Raw genomic sequence first — 11460 nt, forward strand, 5'->3', positions numbered from 1 at the left:
GAAGAATCTCAATGAGATTTTAATAGGAACAGCATTGAATCTATCAATTACTTTGGGTAATATGTCCATTTTAATGTTTTTCCATTTGTCGTGATATCTCTGAATTTTTTGAGCAGTATTTTGTAGTTTTCCTTGAAGAGATATTTCACTTCCCTAGTTAGCTGTATTCCTAAGTATTTTATTCTTTTTGTAGCAATTGTGAATGGGAGTAGATTTCTGATTTTACTGTCAGCTTAAATGTTGTTGGTGTGTAGGAATGCTAGTGATTTTAGCGTATTTATTTTGTATTCCAAAACTTTGCTTAAGTTGTTTATCAGCTTAGGAAGCTTTTGAGATGAGACTATGGGGTTTTCTATATCTAGGATATACTGTCTGCAAACATGGATAGTTTGACTTTCTCTCTTCGTTTTTGGATGCCTTTATTTCTTTCTCTTGCTTGATTTCCCTGGCCATGACTTCAAATATGTTGAATAGGAGTGGTGAAAGAGGGCATCCTTGTCTTATGCTGGTTTTCAAGGGATATACTTCCATCTTTTACCCATTCAGTATGATGTTGGCTGTTGGTTTGTCATATATGGTTCTTCTTCTTTTGAGGTATGTTTCTTACAGTGCCTGATTTCTTGAGAGTTTTTAACATGAACAGGAGAAAAAACAAAACAGAAAAAAGGAAATTTTTACATGAATGGATATTTAATTTATTGAAAGCCTTTTCTGCATCTATTGAGATAATGAGTGGTTTTTGTCTTTAGTTTTGTTTTTGTGATGAATCACGTTTATTGATTTGCATATGTTGAACTAACCTTGCCTTCTAGGGATAAAGCCTACCTGATTGTGGTGGATAAGCTTTTTGATGTGGTGTTGAATTTGGTTTTCCATTATTTTGTTGGACATTTTTGCATTGATGGTCATCAAGAATAGTTGCCTGTAGTTTTCCTTTTTTTTGTTGTATCTCTGCCAGGTTTTGGTATTAGGATGATGCTGGACTTGTAGAATGAGTTTGAGTAGGAATGATACCATTTCTCAATATTTTGGATACCAGTCCTCCTCAATATTTTGGAATAGTTTGCGTAGGAATGAAACCAGTTCTTCTTGTACATCTGGTAGAATTCAGCTGTGAATCCATCTGGTCCTTGGCTTTTTTTGGTTGGTAGACTATCACTGCCTCCATTTCAGAGCTGATTTTTGTTCTATTTAGGGTTTCCTCCTGTTTCAGTCTTGGGAGGGTGTATGTGTCCAGGAATTTATCCATTTCCTTTAGATTTTTTAGTTTATGCACATGGAGGTGTTCATAACACCCTGATGGTTGTTTGTATTTCTGTGGGGTCAGTGGTAATATCCCTCTTGTCATTTCTGATTGTATTTATTTGAATCTTATCTCTTTTCTTATTTATTAGTCTAGCTAGTGGTCTGTTTTTAAAAATTTTTTTAAAAAAATCAACTCCTGGATTCTTTGATATTTTGAATGGTTTGTCATGTCTTAGTCCCCTCCACCTCTGATTTTGGTTATTTCTTGTCTTCTGCTGACTTTGGGATTTGTTTCCTCCTGGTTCTTTAGTTCTTTTAGTTGTGATGTTAGGTTGTTAACTTGAAATCTTTCTAACTTTTTGATGTGGGCATTTAGTGCTATATATTTTTGTCTTAACAGTGCTTTAGTTCTGGTATGTTGTAGCTTTGTTCTGATTAGTTTCAAAGAATTTCTTGAATTCTGCCTTGATTTTATTATTTACCCCAAAATCATTCAGGAGCAGGTTATTTAATTTCCATGTAATTGTATGGTTTTGAGTGAATTTTCTTTGTCTTGATTTTAATTTTGATTGTGTTGTGGTCCAAGAGACTACTTGTGATTTTAATTCTTTGGCATTTGCTGAAGAGTGTTTTATTTCTGATTATGTGATCAATTTTAGAGTATGTGTTATATGGCGATGAAAAGAATGTACATTTTATTGTTTTTTCGCAGAGAGTTCTGTAGGTATCTATTTGGTCCATTTGATCCAGTCTGAATATCTTTGTTAATTTTCTGTCTTGATCTGAGTAAGATTGTCAGTGGAGTGTTAAAGTCTCCCACTTACTGTGTGGAAGTCTAAGTCTCCTTGAACATCTCTAAGAACTTGCTCTATGAATGTGGATGCTCCTGTGTTAGATGCATATATATTTAGGATAGTTCGCTCTTGTTAAATTGAATCCTTTACCATTATGTAATGCACTTTTTTGTCTTTTATGATCTTTGTTGGTTTAGAGTCTGTTTCCTGCCTCCGCCGCCTCCCGCCCCGCCCCAGAAACTAGGATCACAATCCCTGATTTTTCTATTTTTTATTTGCTTGGTAGATTTTTCTCCATCTCTTTATTGTGAGCCTATGTACGTCACTGCATGCGAGATGGTCTCTTAAAGACAACATATCAGTGGGTTTTGGTTCTTTATTCAGGTTGCCATTCTGTGTCTTTTTATTGGGGCTTTTAGCCCATTTACATTTAAGGTTAGTATTGATATGTGTGGATTTGTTCCTGCCATGATACTAGCTGGTTATTTTGCAGACTTCTTTATATGGTTATGTGGTTGCTTCACAGTGTCACTGCTCTGCATACTTCAGTGTCTTTCCTATCCATATTTCCTATCCATATTTAGTGGTCTTTACTATCCATTTTTAACACTTTGTTCAGGAACACTCTTGAAAGACAGGTCTGGTATTAACAGTTTTCCTCAGCATTTGCTTGTTTGAAAGGCTCTTGTTTTATCTTTCTTATGAATCTTAGTTTGGCAGTTATGTAATTCTGGGTTGGAATTTCTTTTCTTTCTTTTCTTTTCTTTTTTTTGAAGCTGAGAGATGTTATTCTTATCTTTAAGAAATATTGAATATTGGCCTCCAATCTCTTCTGGCTTGTACAGTTTCTGCTGAGAGGTTTGTTGTCTCATGGGTTTCTCTTTGTAGGTGACCTGGCCTTTTTCTCTGACTGCCTTTAACATTTTTTTCTTTTATTTTGACCTTGGAGAATCTGATGATTATGTGTCTTGTGGTTGATTTTCTTATGGAGTATCTTACTGGGGTTCTCCGCATTTTTGGAATTTGAATGTTGGCCTCCCTGTCCAAGTTGGGGAAGTTTTCCTGGATGGTATCCTGAAATATGTTTTCCAGATTGCTTCCATTCTCCTTATTTCTTTCAAGTACACTAATCCATTGTAAATTTGGTCTCTATGTAATGCCATCTTTTTTGGAGGTTTTGTTTATTCCTTTTCTTTCTTTTTTTCTATTCTTCTCTGCCTGTTTTATTTTAGAAAGCCAGTCTTCAGGTTCTGAGATTCTTTCCTTCACTTGGTCTATTCTGCTGTTAATACTTTTGAATGCATTCTGAAATTCTTATGGTGTGTTTTTAAGCTTTATCAGGTTAGTTACAGTCTTCAGTGGTGGTTGACAGGGGTTGTGGCATCCTGCATTCTCACATGCTCGTGGTGTTAATAAAGCATAACTCACTGTGCAGGCGTGTACAAGCAAAGTGAGGTAGGGAGGGGCTGTGGGCTTGTGGGGATGCTGCAGTATGAGGAAACGTCATGAAGGCTGTTGTATGGCTGTAGGGGCTGCCTTGCTGAAGCTCTCTACTGTCAGGCATGGTCTTCTGTACAGAAGCTATGGTGTGGGCTCCCAGGGCACCCAAGACTGCTCTTTAAGCAGATGTGACTAGACTGGGGCCCTGGGAGAGGCCAGCCAATAAAGGGTGCTCAGTTCAGACCAACCACATCTGATGTGCAAGACTGCTCTTCAGAGTTCAGGTGTGACAGTTCTTCTAGGGCTAAAGTCTCTTATGGGAGCAAGTTGAGCCTAGTGGGATAGCTGTCCTTGGCTGTGCTCCACTGTAGGCACTTTTGCACCAAACTCTCTGGGTTCCACATCAGCTTGCTGCCCCACCACTTCTTGAAGCAGCTTTTCCTGCTACCTCAAGTGTCCATGGTCATCAAGGGGTCCCTTCCTGCCAGGGATCCAGAGGCCCATGGTGAGAGCAGGTTGCTCCTTGCTAGTTCAACTCACCTGCTCCTCTGGAGCTGTTGTGGCTCAGAAATGATTGCAGTGGCAATAATGGTTCACTGCAGCCTCGACTTTCCAGGCTCAAGTGATCCTTCTACCTCAGCCTCCTGAGTAGCTGGGGCTACAGGTACACACCAGTGCACTTGGCTAATTTTTACTTTTTTTGGTAGAGTCAGAGTCTCACTGTCTTGCCCCAGGCTGGTCTCGAACTCCTGGATTCAAGGAATCCTTCTGCCTTAGCCTCCCAACATGTTCGTTGTTGAGTTGTAGGAATTTTTGTATGTTCTGGATACAGAACATACAAAGCCTAACCTCTTATTAGATGTACGATTTGCAGATACTTTCTCCCATTCTGTGAGTTGCCTTTTTACTTTCTTGATTGTGTTCCTTAATGCAGTTTTAAAATTTGAGTTTGTCTAATTTATCTATTTTTTTGTGGCCTGTACATTCTTCTGAATGTGGGTATCTCATATTTTTGACACCACTTGTTGAAAATGCTGTTCTTTTCTCATTGAATGGTCTTGTAACATGTATTGAAAATCATGCCAGAGTTTATTTTTGGGCTCTTTATTCTGTTTCTTTGGTTTTAATCAGTCTTTATTCTAGTGCCACACGATTTGATTACTATAGCTTAAGAGTAAGTTTTGAAATCAGGAAGTAAGGGATCTCCAACTTAGTTCTTTTTCAAGATTGTTTTGACTATTTGTAGTTTATTGAGATTCCATATGAATTTTAGATTTTTTTGTTTGTTTTTACTTCTGCAAAAAAGACTTGGGATTTTGATAGGAATTGCATTGGTTTGTAGACTTATTTTGGTAATACTGACATTTTAACAATATTAAGTCTTTTAAGCCATGAAAATGGGATATTTTTTCATTTATTGTTATCTTCTTTAATTTCTTTCATCAGTGTAGTTTATGGTTTTTAAGTGTTGTTATAGATGACTGCATGTTCATGTATATTTTTCTTGTTATCAATTTAAGACATATTAGCGGGGAGGAAATACATTCTTGGGGTCAATCTGACAACCTGATGTAATCATGTTTATTTCTCAAAGATGCTTCCATAATACTTAGTTAAGAAAATGGAAGACCAGAGAGGTTAGATAACTTGCTCAAGGACATGCTGTTAGACAGTCTGGCTCAAGAGAGGTTTTAATCATTCTGCTTTCTTGAAAAATTGTCTTGCTGAGAAGGTGGAGGATAGATAATATAAATTATTACTTGAAAACAGATGTTTAGTGGGAGTATAGTTATAAGGATTTTTTTTTCTCCTGCAGAATTCTTTAAAGTCTTTTGGAGTAAGTAATTCTATCTTGGATCCGTAGAATGAATTTTTTCTTTTTGATTACTTACTTTGAGGTAAACTAGATTATGTATACTGTTCGGTTTTGAATAACATATTACATAGTCTGCCTATAAAGTTTATAAATCATTACCTCATTCCATTATTCTATTTTGTAATATGATTGTCCATTTCAGGCCAACATAAATTTAGTTTTCTTTAACTGGAAGTTTTTGATGTATTTTTGTAGATTAGTAGGTATTTAGATTAGTAATTACTATATTTTTTCAGAATTTTCCTGTTTCTTTAGCCTAAAAATATTTTTTCAACTCTAATTATAATAATAATTATATAATGCATTTGTATGTTTCTTTGAAGTCATATTGAATTTATAGTTTAATTGAAGAAGAAATTATATTTTTATAACATCAAATTCTTCCTCTCCTTACAAATTTTTCTTTTCAGTTTATTTCAAGTCTTCTGTGTTCCTTTTCGAGTATTAATGTTCATTTATGTTTTGCTCGTCTTTTGAACTGCGTTTTTGTCATAGCACTGGATTCAATTTGTTTATGAAGACTCCAGAATTTTTGCATCAGTATTATTATAAATGTAATTGACACATCGCTTCCTCATGGGAAATAATATGTGTATGATTCTGTAATCACTAGTATACTGTCTGTAGAAACTGTTTGGTTTGGATGCTTTTGATGATTTTTTTAAAAAAGTATCATACAATTTTTAAACTGTAAGGTCTCTGGTACTTTCACAAATATTCATGTGAGGAAACTAATTTGAGAATTTTAAGTGACTTCTCTGGTGTTAAACAACTAATGAATTTTAAGTGGGAGAGATTTTTTAAAGGCAGGTTATAATATAGCAGTTTTTAGATTCATAACTTTCATGCCTGCTTGTTCTAAAATGGAATATGTTAAGGTATTTTGCTTCTAAGGCTCATCAGTTACTCTCCTTCCCAAAAATCACTGACACACACAGACACACATACATACATACCTCTTTTAGACCTTCAGTGCATTTTATAAACTTTTACTGGGTATCAGCTACTCTGGAGCAAGCTTTGATGATATTAAGGTCTATAAGAGAGGGAAGGTCCTTCCTTAAGTATGTGTTGTAAATCAGCTGAGAAGTGGTTCTTATTTTTTAGATTTATTGAATCCTAAGGAGATAGGTTATATTCTATACTTTATGAAAAAATGAAAAATTTATTATTTCCATTTTTGAAATGTTTATTGTGAATCAGTGAGATAAAATGAGGATATTTTTGCTCTCATCAGTTTTCTAGCTTTAAAAAATGAGGCTAAAGTGAGGCAAAGTAAGGAGCATAACTTGTGATATAATGGCTCTTCAGCTACTCTTGTGTTTCTTAAATTTTTCATTTGTATGTATTTAGACAGTTTTTAAAAATTCAAAGGAAGTTTGAGAAAACATGGCCATGCCAAAATGTAAAGGTTCAAATTTTAAGCTTTATTTTCTCTTACTCTCTAAATATGTATGTATTTACTTACATGTATGATTCTGTTTCTCTGATATTTTTGTTTTTTATTTTTTTACATGGATAGTATTTTTGGCATATAGTATATTTAGAAACAAACTGAAGGGTAAGTAAAGTTAGAAGTACATATTTATACTCATGAGTCCAAAGCAGTGGTTCTTGAGTCAGCAAGTGCTTTATTCCTTTATGCTGTATTTGCATAAAGTATAAGCGAGTCGTAATGTCATTTAACATGTTTTACATTGTTTTTATATCTTATTTTAAAGTGATTATCCTTATTGAAGCTAGAATCAGCCTAGATTGAAGGCTACTGGTTGTGAAGGAATGCTTTTTCTCAAATTTGACTTCAAATGTATTTCAGAAATTGTAAGTACACAATCGTGGGTGTATTGTAAGGTTATGAGGTGAATAGTTGGCCATGAGATTGGAAAGGCATGAACATTATATGCTCTCTGTGTTTGTGTGTGTGTGTGTGTGTGTGTGTGTGTGTGTGTGTGTATGTGTGTATGTTTAAATTAGCATAAAATTGACTTTTCAGACAATATATGCTTTCATTAATTTCTGTAGGCAAAAAGGATTTTATTTGCATTTAAAAGGAGGGCTGCTCTTCTGTGTTTATGAGAAAATGTGCAATGTGGCTTTGGCAACCTAGCAATTGAAAAGTTTTGTAAGTGAGCATTATGATATGTGGCAACACAGCACTGCAGTTTTTACACATAGTAAGTCTGCTAGAGTTTTAGAATTAGGAATAGGTGAAAAACACAGCTTTATCTTCTTTGATATTTTTAATAGCATGTGTTTCTGTTTTGCCACTAGTATTTTACGTGGCTCTTTTTATAGTGTGTGTTTTAAAAACAATTTGTTTAGTTAAAAAATCATCTGTATTTGTTAATCTTAGTCAATTGGAAGTATATAGGCCATAAGAATAGTGCTTGTTTTTAATTACAGTTTTTACTCAGGTTTAAATAATATTTTTGGTTCTTAGATGTAAAGTTGATTACATTAAAAGAGGAAAGGCTATGAGTCCTTGCAGGTACTGGTTCATATTGTTGAACAGCCTAAATACCAGAAAATATAATGAAGAAGAACGGGCCCTAATAATCTCTCAGTGCGTTTAGTTACAAGTTGGTTGATTGATCAAAAGTTCAAATAGGTATTTAGGAAACAGGCTTAAGACTTGAGCTACTTGTTTTGTCTATTCCCCTAGTTCTTAGAAAGATTCCTCTAATAACACTGTTTGTATCGCTTACTTCTATGTGGTCTTCCGGTTTCTCTTTATTTCCAATTCCTCTTGTACTTAAGAGCATATATGGTAACAGTTAAACACTTGGTTATTTCCTTTTTTTCTCCCTACATGTTTATGTTTTTCTTTAACATGATTTAAGTTCTTTTTAATATACTTATATTCTCCAGTAGTGTGGAGCATTTTAAATAACTTGTACTTTTGGGGACTGTTCAATAAACATAAAAAAATAGTCATTGATAGAAAATTTTAAATTGTAGCTCTTAGCTATGTAATAATTTGAGAATGTTCTTTATTATATTATTTTTGAAATTTTGTTCCTGTTGGTTATATTTTAAATAAAGCAACAGTAGGAAAAGGTTTAAATCTTTTGCCTAATAGACCTACAGTGAAACTTAAAGACCTAGGCAGTGAAAGCATTGTGCCCCGATTTGAAAAAAACTTTTTATTTTTTGAACATATAAACATGAAGCACATATATGTAAGCCCAGGCAGCAGGATGTTTTCCCTGAAACAGAGGTGTTCTAGTTCTCAAATACAGTCTTCACTAAGTTATGAATGTAAATATTGCTATATTTTTTCCATGAAAGAAGTGATCTGCCATATAAATGAAAACCTTAATGAATGGTATCTTGCATTTTCCCACTCTTCTGAATAGGGATGCATAATTAAAATGTAATTAGAGCAAATAAACCTTCTTCTTTGTTTAAATGTGGACATATTCAGTTAAGTATATATTTGTTCACATTTAATGATACTAGTATAATATTTTCAATTTAGCCAAAGAACTAAAATGTGTTTATGCATTTTCCAAGTTTTCCTTACTGTATTTCCAGAGTAACACACACACACACACACACACACACACACACACACACACACACAGAGTTTATTTCTTTTTTTTTTTTTTGAGACGGAGTTTCGCTCTTGTTAACCCAGGCTGGAGTGCAATGGCACGATCTCGGCTCACCGCAACCTCCGCCTCCTGGGTTCAGGCAATTCTCCTGCCTCAGCCTCCTGAGTAGCTGGGATTACAGGCACACGCCACCATGCCCAGCTAATTTTTTTTTGTATTTTTAGTAGAGACGGGGTTTCACCATGTTGACCAGGCTGGTCTCGATCTCTTGACCTCGTGATCCACCCGCCTCGGCCTCCCAAAGTGCTGGGATTACAGGCTTGAGCCACCGCGCCCGGCCTTACACAGAGTTTATTTCAAATGATATTTGTATTTTCCAGTTTCTTTTATTTTTAACTAGGTAAATTAAGAAAAAGCTGTTAATTTGACTATGTTTTTAGCATATAATTTATAACCTAAGTGTTGAGAAAAATCTGTTTAGGTTTGTCCTTTAAGATTCAAATACTTGTAGATTCTAACTCTTAGCAGTAAATAAGTCTACATTTTATTAATCCAAAAACATTTACCTACTTGCTTGGTGAGATTCATGGAAATATTTATTTTCTCTAACTGGTGATGTTTTCTTTGTAAATTAAAAGGTCTGAAGCACCTTGTTTTCACATTTAATAATGTGGAAAAGGTGGCAGAGACATCACTTTAGATTTGAATGTTTTTATTTTGGTATTTTTTTTAAAAACTAATTTATATGAAATTATTTTTGGTTTGCTAACATATAATTAATTTTTGCATAAGCTAATTCCTCCCAGTCCTGTGTCTTTTTGTATATTTTTAGAGCATAATTTATTTTGAAGAATTACTTCATCAACAGTAGCATTTAATACAGTTGACAGTTTTAAAAGCAGTATAATGGTCTCTAAGCTATATTGTAAGTGGGAAAAAAAAAAACAAGGTTGCACTATAGTGTGTATAGTGTAGTGACAGGTAAAAATGTAGATGGAAGAGACACCATATATATGTATTTGCTATAGGTATGAAGTATCTCTGGAAGCATTATTAAATTGAAACAAATATAAAATTAATGTTAAGAGAAAGCCATTGTAGGAGAAGATGGGAAAGGCTTCAAAAAATGATGCCAGTACATAGATTTAGTTTTTGACATTGAAATAGTTTATTTTCCTTAATGATTTAATGGATTTAGATTTTTTGTGACCTGACAGCACATGTAATTACGTTCTTTTTGTTGTTGTTTTTTGAGACAGGGTCTTGTTCTGTTGCCTAGGTTGGAGTGCATGTACTACCATACCCAGCTAATTTTGTATATTTGGTAGAGATAGGGTTTCTACATGTTGATCAGGCTGATATTGAGCTCCTGACCTGAGGTGATCTGCCTACCTTGACTTCCTGAAGTGCTAGGATTACAGGTGTGAGCCACTGAACCCAGCTTCCTGTTCTGTATTTATTGGAATTAAGTCACTAAATTCAGTTCACATTCAAGGTGGAGAGAATTAAGATCTACCTCCTGGGAACAGGAATATCTAAATATATTACTTGGATTTTTTTTGTAAAGGAGTATCTATAATAATTATTTCTTTCTATCTCATTGTTATTGTTTAATCATTTATTTATGTCAGTATTGACTCAGGGATATTTGTTTTATTGTTTGGTTTATAATCCAGTTCTATCTTAATTTTTTTTGTTCAAATTGTTTTAACTTCGGTCACTGGGAGCTCTTCAGGTTGGTTCCTGGATCCATTTGACATGCCTCACCCCTTGTTCTCTTTCTTTTCTTGATCACTTTCTTACCTTCTGTCACTACCAGGTTCTGCAGACTCATCTGGCATTTTCCTACTTTAGCCCTAAAGCCACCCATTTCTCTAAGGAGGCTGAGTTCCTTTTATTGATGAATTGTATTTAGAAACCAAAGTATGGGCCCTAGATGTCTTCCTTGCTATGTAGAGTGTCACTGCTTCTAGGTTCACTCAGTTGACAGCCCTTGGAAATATGTCTATGTATACTAACCAATGTATATGTACATGTGTAATATTTCTGTATCTAGCTGTCCACATATGTTAAAATATTAATATATTAAATAAATAAAACATTAATACCTTAGTATTAATAATTTATTAATTTTAAGTAATATTTTCTATATATTAAGATAAATGAGTTTATACTGGCATCTCAAACTCTCATGCAGCACCACAAGTTTCATTCTAGCCTTTTCTTTTTGCTTATATGTAATTTCTTTCTTTACCATCAAGAAACCTCGTTCCCATTCTGTAATTTATGTGTTCAAACTGAGTATACATGCAAATTAGTCTCAGAATTGTTAATGCCTATCACCACAAGAAACAGATTTACCCACTAGACTGCTATGTTTATATATAATTCTTTGTGTTTTTAGCCTAACGGTATCCAGTTGAGATATCATTTTCCAGAGTAACTTAGACCAGCTCCATTCTTCCTCATCACCTTCAGGAATGTTATTTACATTGTATTTAATCATTATTATTAAAATTATAGTGCCACATAAAATAATGATATAGTACAT

At 34.2% G+C, this 11460-nt stretch overlaps 1 protein-coding gene and 1 pseudogene across 2 annotated transcripts in view; both read left to right on the plus strand.

The window, feature by feature from the left end:
* Positions 1 to 11460, plus strand: part of DTWD2 (DTW domain containing 2) — a 231033-nt gene that overhangs the window by 120666 nt on the left and 98907 nt on the right. The window lies entirely within an intron of this gene.
* Positions 3939 to 11460, plus strand: part of LOC120363563 (olfactory receptor 5B21-like) — a 35424-nt pseudogene continuing 27902 nt past the window's right edge.

This window comes from Saimiri boliviensis, chromosome 1 (assembly GCF_048565385.1).
Source record: "Saimiri boliviensis isolate mSaiBol1 chromosome 1, mSaiBol1.pri, whole genome shotgun sequence".
Taxonomy (NCBI): domain Eukaryota; kingdom Metazoa; phylum Chordata; class Mammalia; order Primates; family Cebidae; genus Saimiri; species Saimiri boliviensis.